Source organism: Saccopteryx leptura, chromosome 1 (genome assembly GCF_036850995.1).
Source record: "Saccopteryx leptura isolate mSacLep1 chromosome 1, mSacLep1_pri_phased_curated, whole genome shotgun sequence".
Taxonomy (NCBI): domain Eukaryota; kingdom Metazoa; phylum Chordata; class Mammalia; order Chiroptera; family Emballonuridae; genus Saccopteryx; species Saccopteryx leptura.
The window spans coordinates 9,312,971-9,322,672 of record NC_089503.1 but is presented as its reverse complement, the minus strand read 5'-3'; positions in this window follow the sequence as shown (position 1 = coordinate 9,322,672).

The window sequence follows — 9,702 nt, the reverse complement described above, 5'->3', positions numbered from 1 at the left end:
ACATAGTAGGTGCTCAATAAATGTTTGTCAAGTGCCCTCTGGCTGTGTATTCCTATGTGACATTTTTCAATATGAGCTGGTTCTTGGAGTACAGTTCTCTGCATAGGGTGGCTGCCATGGTGACTTCCCGCTCAAATATCAATGTCTCCCCAGGGCAGACATGTCATCTCATTGAGATGAGCACCAACCACAACTTGGAGTGAAAGGGTGGGGAAAGAGGGTGCCACTGCCCGACCCCCGACACCCATGCCCCTAGACCCCAGTGCTCCTCTGTGCTCTAAGGCAGGCCACCTCCTGCCCTCCCAGTGTCCCTCCTCGGGGTCCAGATCAAGGAGATAACCTGTGGGCAAAGCCAGTCTGGGACACGGGAAGAACAGCCCCTCCCTCCCTGAAGAGAGGCCAGCATGGAGGCTGTGGTTGGGAGGGGCCCTGCCTGGTGCTGGGCAGCGTCCCAGTTGCGTCACTGCTCTGAGTCAGGCTCCATGGCTCTATCTGACCTCCCTCACAACCCCCCCCATGGCTGGGCTGCTGTGGGGCTCACGTGAGATGGCGTTCTGGGCCTTGGTAAACTGCAGCGTCCTCTATAGGCCTGAGGGGGTTGTGAGAGGGGGGCTGGGTAGGGGGCCGCAGCCTCTCTGTCCATTGGGAAGGGAGTGCCCAGCTGACCTCTCCGAGGGAGCTCAAGCAGCGAGAGGGCCGCTGCCCGCAGGTGTTGTGACAGGTGAGGTGTCCGTTTTCTCACCTCTTTGGATCCAGCCAGGTGCCCGAGCCCAGAGCCTTCACAGGGAATCTGGTCAGTCCCTTTCTCCCCTAGAGGAAACAGCACACAGGATACTCCAGCCTCCAAAGAAGGAAGAGAGCAGGACTCTGGCCTCCCCAACACCAGTGTCAGTGCTGCAGACCTCCTCAGGCCCCACGCCTAGCAGGCCCGAGAAGCAGGAACAGCAAGGGGTAAGGGGCCACCCACCCTGTGCGCTCAGCTTCCACAAACACAAATGGAGAGCCCATGGGGCAGGTCCTGTTCCAGGAACTGCAGAGTCCAGACAGGATACCTGCCCTGGCCTCCCCTGTGAGCCACCCCACATTGTGCCCGCTATACCGGTGCGGAAACGGAGGCACTACGAGATGAACCAGCTGACGTGCCCAACATTCCAGAGCTGGTCTAGGGGCAGAGCCAGGCTGAGCCCAGGTCTGACTCCAGAACCGGTGTCTTCTGCACTGTATGGCCTGTTTTGCCTTAGGAAGATTGTGACATCTTCCCGTGAGAGCGCAGGCACCTGGAGGTTCAGGGGGCAGGGCGGGTGGACGCAGGCGGGAGACAGGATGGGTACATGTAATGACAAATACGTGACAGCAGCTCCCGCCCTCCCCCTGCTCCCGCACTCTGAGAGTGGTGCCTGGTGCCCTCGTCCTGGCACCTGCTGGGATCATGCCTTGTGCCTGGCAGTGCCTACTAGAGAAGCTCACTGCACATGTGGAAGGGTGCTCATCTCACCTGTCCCAGGGGACTGGCTGGGAACCAGGCTGAGGGCTTTGAGGGTGGAGGCAGACCTGCTCCCCACCCGCCTTTTTTCTCCTGAAGTTGGCTCCTGGACCTCTGGGTACATGCTGTCCCCTGTCTCACTCAACATCCTGTGACCCCGGCTCAGACTGGGCTTGGTATTTGGAGGCGACAAAAGCAGTGACTGGCACAATGATGTCCACGTGAACTTGGGCCACTCTAGGGCGCAGGTCATTGAGGTGGCAGGTTGCTTCTCTTACCCAGACCCTGCCCTATCCCCTCACTCCCTCTCCCTCACCTGGGGCGAGTCCTCTTGCCCACCATGGTACCCAAATCTTAGCAGGTGAGTAGTTTGCCTCTGAAAGACTCGCCCATGGTCCTCCGAGATCAAAACTGGTCAGGACATTTATATGCAGACAGCAGTTCAGAGCTGAGGCTCCGGAAGCCACAAAGACCCAGGCCCACAGCTGGGAGCTAGGTGAGATGCATGTGCCGCTCCAGGTGCTGGGAACCCAGCCGTGAACATACAGCCATGAACAAGAGAGACAGCCCCACCCTGGCCAGGTAGCTCAGTGAGAGCAGTGATTTCCAACTGCCAGTCTGCCAGCCTGTCTGTGAGAGAATCCACCACGCTGATGTTGTATGAAGATTACAGACCCAATGATCTTAGTCGAATCCACTTATGCTTTGGGTGATTTCTGCCTTAGCTGTCCCCGAAATAATTCTCCTATTTTCACCAGTCCCCAAGTATAAAAAGGTTGAAAACCACTGCGTTAGAAATCATCCAGCCTGACCTGTGGTGGCGCAGTGGAAAAAGCATCGACCTGGAATGCTGAGGTCACCTGTTCGAACCCCTGGGCTTACCTGGTCAAGGCACATACAAGAAGCAAGTTGATGCTTCCTGCCTCCCTCCATTCTTTCTCTCTCTCTGTCTTCTTTATAAAGTCAATCAATAAAAAAAATCTTTAAAAAAAAAAAAAAGAAATCATCCTGATATACCAAGGTTGCAGGTTCAATCCCCAGTCAGGGCACATACAAGATCAGCCAATGAATGCATAAAAAATAGAACAACAAATCGACGTTTCTCTCTTTCCTTTCTCTCCAAAATCAATAAATACACTTCAAAAAGAGCAATAAAGACAGTCTTGCTCCCACAGCACCCACGCTCCAGGGAAGCCGCAGCAAACAAGGTTCTCAGCTGTCCTGCAGGAATGAGTGCTGGGAACCAGGCATTGTGGAGGGGTGCGATTTTTTCTTCTTCTTTTGTTCTTTTTTCTTTTTCTTTTGATCCTGGACATTTTCAGACACACCCAAAAGAAGGAAGAGCCTGGCACAGAGAACGCCCACGGACCCGGCTTGAACAGCTATGGCCAATTTGGTTTATCTTTGTCTCCTCACAGCCCCCTTCTTGCTGGATCGTTTTAAAGCAAATCTGACGTTATTTTATCTGTACATAGGTCTGTATCTCTAAGAGATTAAGACTCTGTTTATATCATGATCACACTTTAAAAATTAATAATCCCTTAATGTCAGCTACTATATAGTCAATATTCACATTCCCCAATCGTTCATGAATATCTTTAAAAAGGCTTTTGGGTATTTTTAGGTTTTATTTATTGATTTTAGAGAGGGGGCTAAAAAGTTTTTAAAATTGTGGTGAAATACACGTAACATAACATTTACTGTCTTAACCACTCTGAAGTGTACAGATCAGTACACAGTAAGTATGTTCACATTGTGCAATCAGTCTCTAGAACTCTTCATGAATGTCTTTTTCCACACATTGCATTGGGTTGATATGTTTTAACCTAAAACAGCCTTTCTTTCCTCTTTTTTCCCCTTCTTTTCTTTTTCCTTGTTTAAGAACACAGTGATGTGTTGTGTGGCAGAATTGCCTCCATTCTGGACTTGGCTGATCACATACCCCTGGTGTGGGTCAGCACGTTCATCTATGGAGGAGAGCAGTGTTAAGATGGAGCTACAGCCTGACCAGGCGGTGGCGCAGTGGATAGAGTGTCGGACTGGGATGCTGAGGACCCGGGTTCGAGACCCCAAGGTCGCCGGCTTGAGCGTGGGCTCATCTGGTTTGAGCAATAGCTCACCAGCTTGGACCCAAGGTCGCTGACTCAAGCAAGGGGTTACTCGGTCTGCTGAAGGCCCACGGTCAAGGCACATATGAGAAAGCAATCAATGAACAGCTAAGGTGTTGCAATGCACAATGGAAAACTAATGATTAATGCTTCTCATCTCTTCGTTCCTGTCTGTCTGTCCCTGTCTATCCCTCACTCTGACTCTCTCTCTGTCTCTGTAAAAAAAATTTTTTTTAAATAAAATAAAAAAATAAAAAGATGGGGCTACAGAGGGCTCCCTCAGGAGACCTCTCAGCACAGAGAGAGCCATGCAGTCAAATAGGGAAAGGGATTCCAGGCACGGGGGACAAAGAGGACCAAAAACACCCTGTGCCTTTCATTCTCCAGGGATTCACAGCCTCCTACTACATGTGTCAGACACTGAGGCACCAGGGACACAGCTGGGACCCAGAAAATGTCCCTGCTCTCCTTGGGACTGGAGACCTCAGGAGTGTCCCCCCACAGACACCCTGCCTGCTGACTCCAGGAGCTACTGTACAGCTTTGGGTACAGGGAGAAATTGTCTCGGCACACTGGTGAGTCATTGCCTGGCCTGACCGCACCTCCTTCAGGAAGCCAGTGAGAGCCCTGGACACCAGCCGGTACTAACTCTCCTCTGCCAATTCCAAGTCCGAGGCAGCTATTGGCCTGTCTGACATCCCTCGACCCCCAGATGGGAACTCCCTGAGGGCTGGTCTATTGATTTTTTTATTGAGAGAGGAAAGGAGAGAGACAAAAACATCAATCTGGTCCTGTATGTGCCCCAAACAGCGATCAAAATGGCAACATCGGCGCATCAGGATGATGCACTAACCAAGCGAGCTACCCAACCAGGGCAGGGCTGGTCTTTTTCATGCTTCCAGGGGCTGCCCCCATTCGTGCCAGTTTTTCCTTGCAGCCCTTTGCTCATCCTTGGGGTCAGATTCAGGGTCACCTCCTCTTAAAAACTTCCTTGCTGCTCCATCCAACTCCTGTGCTCCCACAGACCACAGGCCATTTGTTTTGGGCATCCCACTCTGAGCCCCATTAGAAACGTCCCACTTCTGCTGTCTCCTTTGTTTCTCACAGGGCCTCTGCCAACTCCATCCTGGCTCCCCATCCAGGGTGTTCGTAGTTCGGCCTTCTCAGCCATGGAGGCGGCAGACACTGCCCGTAGACAGTGTGGCCCGGTGTGGGAGTGTGGGTTGGTCCAAAGGGCGCCTCCTCCCAGGCACACAGACTGGGAAGGTGTCCTTCTTTCCTGGTATCCCTTCCCCTCCCCACCCCTTCCCTCAGAATGGTATGAATTGCCTCTGTGAGCAGCTGGACATTTCTACTGCAGAAAACGTATGAGCAAGGCTGGCTGGGACATTGTCCCCTCTAGTCCAGGCATGGGTCCAGGTCACGGGAGAGGAAGGGTAAGATGAATGTTGTTGCTGGGTTAGGGTTTTAGAGAGTGTCTTAGTCCATTCAGGCTGCTGTCACAAAATACCATAGACTCGTGGCTTATAAACAACAGAGATTTATTTCTCATAGTCTGGAGGCTGGAAAGTCCAAGACCAGAGCCCTGGCAGAGTCAGTGTCAGGTGAGAGCCCTCTTCCTGGTTTATAGAAGGCAGTCTTCTCGCTGTGTCCTCACGTGGTGAAAAGAGCAAGGGAGCTCTGTGAAGTTGCTTCTTTTTTTTTTTAAGATTTTATTTATTGATTTTAGAGAAAGGAGAAAGAGAGAAAGGGAGGAAGTAGGAGTAGGAAGCATCAACTCATAGTTGATACTTGTTTGTGCCTTGAACCGGGCTTTTGAACCAGCAACCTCAGAGCTCCAGGACAAGTCTTTATCCACTGGGCCCCCACAGGTTAGGATGAGGTTGCTTTTCTAAGGGCACGAATCCCATTATGCCCTTTAAGTCACATGGAGCCTTATGACCTAATATAATCACTTCCCAAAGGCCCTACCTTCTTTTTCTTCTTTTTTTTAACTTTTTTTTTTTTTTTTTACAGAGACAGAGAGTGAGTCAGAGAGAGGGATAGACAGGGACAGACAGACATGAACGGAGAGAGATGAGAAGCATCAATCATTAGTTTTTCATTGCGCGTTGCAACACCTTAGTTGTTCATTGATTGCTTCCTCATATGTCCCTTGACCGCGGGCCATCAGCAGACTGAGTAACCCCTTGCTGGAGCCAGCGACCCTGAGTCCAAGCTGGTGAGCTTTTTGCTCAAACCAGATGAGCCCGCGCTCAAGCTGGTGAGCACGGGGTCTCGAACCTGGGTCCTCTGCATCCCAGTCCGACGCTCTGTCCACTGCGCCACCGCCTGGTCAGGATTTTTTCTTTTTAAAAAAATTTTTTAGAGCAAGGAGAGAGAGAGAGAGGGAGGGAGAGAAAGAAAGGAGCATGGGGGAGGAGCAGGAAGCATCAACTTGTAGTAGTTGCTTCCCATATGTGCCTTGACCAGGCAAGCCCAGGGTTTCTAACCAGCCACCTCAGCATTCCAGGTTGGCGCTCTATCCACTGCTCTACCACAGGCCAGATTAAAGATTTTATAAAGAGGAGAGAGATAGAAAGGTGACAGAGAGGAGCAGAAGCATCAACTTGTAGTTTGCTTTTTTTTACTTTATTTTAATTTAATTAATTGTGTTTACATAGATTCTAGTAGTAGTTGTTTCTCATATGTGCATTGACCGGGCAAGCCCAGGGTCTTAAAACCAGCAACTTCAGCATTCCAGGTTGACACCTTCTCCACTGTGCCACCACAGGTCAGGCTGACCTTCTTATTCTTTTTTTTTTTAATGTCATTTATTTTATCTACTTTGTTTGTTTATTTATTTATTGACAGAGACAGAGAGTCAGAGAGAGGGACAGATAGGGACAGACAGGAAGGGAGAGAGATGAGAAGCATCAATTCTTCGTTGAGGTTCCTTAGTTGTCCATTGATTGATTTCTTATATGTGCCTTGACCGGGGGGCTACAGCAGACCGAGTGACTCCTTGCTGGAGCCAGCGACCTTGGGCTCAACCTGGTGAGCCTTGCTCAAACCAGATGAGCCCACGCTCAAGCCAGCAACCTCGGGGTTTTAAATCTGGGTCCTCCGCTTTGCAGTCTGATGCTCTATCCACTGCACCACCGCCTGGTCAGGCTAGCCTCCTTATTCTTTAAATAGCCAGGCCTGCTCCTGCCTCAGGGCCTTTGCACCATCTGTATCCTTCCTGGAAAACTCTTCCCCAATATCTGCAGAGTTCATTCCCTCACCTCTTTCAAGTTTTTACTCAAGTTGTCACCTTCTCTGTAAGGCCTACACCAACCATCTTAGTTCTGCAATTCATTTTCCACTCTTCACCCCTGCGATTCTAATCTCCCTTCTAGTTAGCTCTATTTTTTCTCTTTATTTTTAGATTTTTATTAATGATTTTGGGGAGAGAGGAAGGGAGAGAGATATACAGAAACATCGATCTGTTTCTGTATATGCCCTGACTGGGACTCGAACCCACAACCTTCATGTATTAATGATACTGTAACCAAACCACGCTATCCGCTATCCGGCCAGGGCACTAACTCTATTTTTCCTCCATGGCATTTAATTCTTACCATTATGTTTGTTTTATGTCTTACCCCAATTGAGATATAAGTTCCCTGACAGCAGAGATCTTTATTTATTTTGTTCATTGATATACCTGAAGAGCCTAGAATAGTGCCTTACACATAGTAGGTACTCAATTAAGATTTGTGGATGAATGAATTTGCAAATTAGAGAGGGGTATATGTGGCGATCTATAATTAATATTTGAGAAGTAGGTGGGTTTTAGGGATTTGAGAAGGTAATATTTGAACTGGATCTGAAGTTCCTGTAGAAACTGAGGTCAGTGACTGGCAATTGATCAGCCTGAACGAAAGCATGGAAGTGGGAGAGCTTGGTGGCAGAACAGGAGTTGGGGGGGAGATGTCAACCAGTGACAACTAGTTGGAGAGGATATTAGCAAGGTAAGTTGAGGCCAGATTCTGCAAAGCTTTGACTGCAGACTAAAGGCTTTTTCCTACCACCGGCACTGGAAACAAAATTTGTGGGGCCCAGTGCACAATGAAAACGTAGGGGCCCCTTGGTAAACATTTCAAGAGAATGACAGCAGAGCATTAAACCAAGCTCAAGGCCCTTCTCTGAGTAGGGCTTTGTGTGACTGTAGAGGGTATAGGCCCCTGGAGCCAGCCCTACCTCTCCCCTGAGAGAGCTGCGAGAGCCTTAGCAGAACAGAGATGTCACTGGAGCTGGACTTTAGGAAGATTATTCTGGCATGTCTGGTGGGATGGGTTGGACAGAATCTAGGCAGGAAGACCGGTCAGGCAGCCTTGTGTGGAGAGAGACTGAGGAAGAAGAGGGGACAGGTGGGACGGGATAAGGTGGGGCTAAGGGGCATAGAGCAAGGGTGAGACCTTGAGTTCTTGAGAACTAGAAGCATGGCGGAAGTAGAATTGACTTAGACAAGAGCATGGGCCTGGGAAGACTCCTGAGTGCGCCTGCTTTTGCTTCTCCAGTCCCTTCCTCTTTTCCCTTCTTTCCTGACCCAGGCATCAGAAGGGAGCTCTGGCATAGGACTCAGCGGTGCGTCTCCTCCTGGCCACCAGAGGGCAGATCATTTTCACAGATTTTCCCAGCTCAATTTGGGGTAGGGGGAGTGGAATACCTCTGTCCTCACTTCTTCCTTTCTTTCCCCCTCACCTCCCACATTTCTTCAGCAACTTCTTCCTCAGCGGTTGGGTGCTGGAGTGGAGCTAAGGTGGGGTCTGGGGTGTGGGGGTGTCCTGGAGGCTGGTGCGTTTGCTAGAACTGCAGATAAGAACTGTTGCCTTCGGAAGCATTTTCAAACCATCCTCTCATTGCATCTGTCCCACTGCCTGTTTCTTTTGACCTGGGGCTCTGCTCAAGATACTGTAGTTGGGAGTTAGAAGTCAGGTGTCAGAGGTCCAGCCAGCGCTTTTCTGCATAATCCCTGGGGCCACTCTGCTTCTGTACTTTGGGGACATGGTTGAACCTGGTCTCTGGCTCCTATGGAGATTCTGGCTTCTGCCCACCTTAAGCTGCTGTTAAGCCTGGTGGGAGGGGTGCAAGTTCTAACATGTCTGGAGTATTATGGGGGCGGGTAGCTTGGAGCCAGAGGAATCAGACTAGCCTATTGCCTTTCCCTGGTGAGACAGTGCAGGGGGAAGTGAAGAGTGGACCCAGGTTGCCCCAGACTTCCTGTTAGAATCAGGGGCTCTCCAAAGATCAGAGAGACCTCAGAGTTCATGAATCCAATTACTTCACTTTATTAGTGGGGAAACTGAGGCCCAGGGAAGGAAAGGAACTTCTCCAGGTGCCCATTCTTTGTGCCATCCTGTGGAAATTCTCATTTCCAACCAGTTTCTCTTCTCTTTTCCATGAGTTTCTTTGTCTTAGAAGGGATAACTGAAATGTAAATTGAGAATGTCCCTCCTGCCTTACTTTGCAGAAGTATTTTAAAAGGTAACTTGCACGACAATATTACTATAGGGTGATGTTGTTTTGTGGTATTTTGAACAATTAAAAGACTTTTGGGGGGGGGGAGGGGGAGAAGGTACCGAAATCCAAAGATGTTATTTAGAATGTTATCACTGGAGCAAAGGCATGGATTCTTTCGGTATAGGGACGTCGAAGAGGCTAAACCCACATAGGCTATGTGATTTTTTTCAAGATCACACAGCATGTTCACTCCACAGAGCTGGAGCCGAAATGAAATGCGGGGCTGGGCGGATCTCTGCGGTCTTTCTTTCACAGCTGGGAGCTAAGGACGCAGACCTGGTGCTTGGGTGGGACCTAGACGAGGAGGCAAGATTGGCGATGGCAGGTGATAAATGGTAGGTAGACAGGTAATAGACTAATGCTGCATTTGACAGGTGATAGGCGTGTTGATAGGTTGGATGATAAACGAGACGGATTTTATGAGCTGACCCAAAACGAACAGACACGCAGATGGAAAGTTGTTTTAGAAGTAAAGGATGCCAATCGTAGGGACGCCTAACAGTCTTATTTTCTCTTTAGTCAAATAATAATACGCACAGGTGATCCACGCTCCCCGTTAAAGGT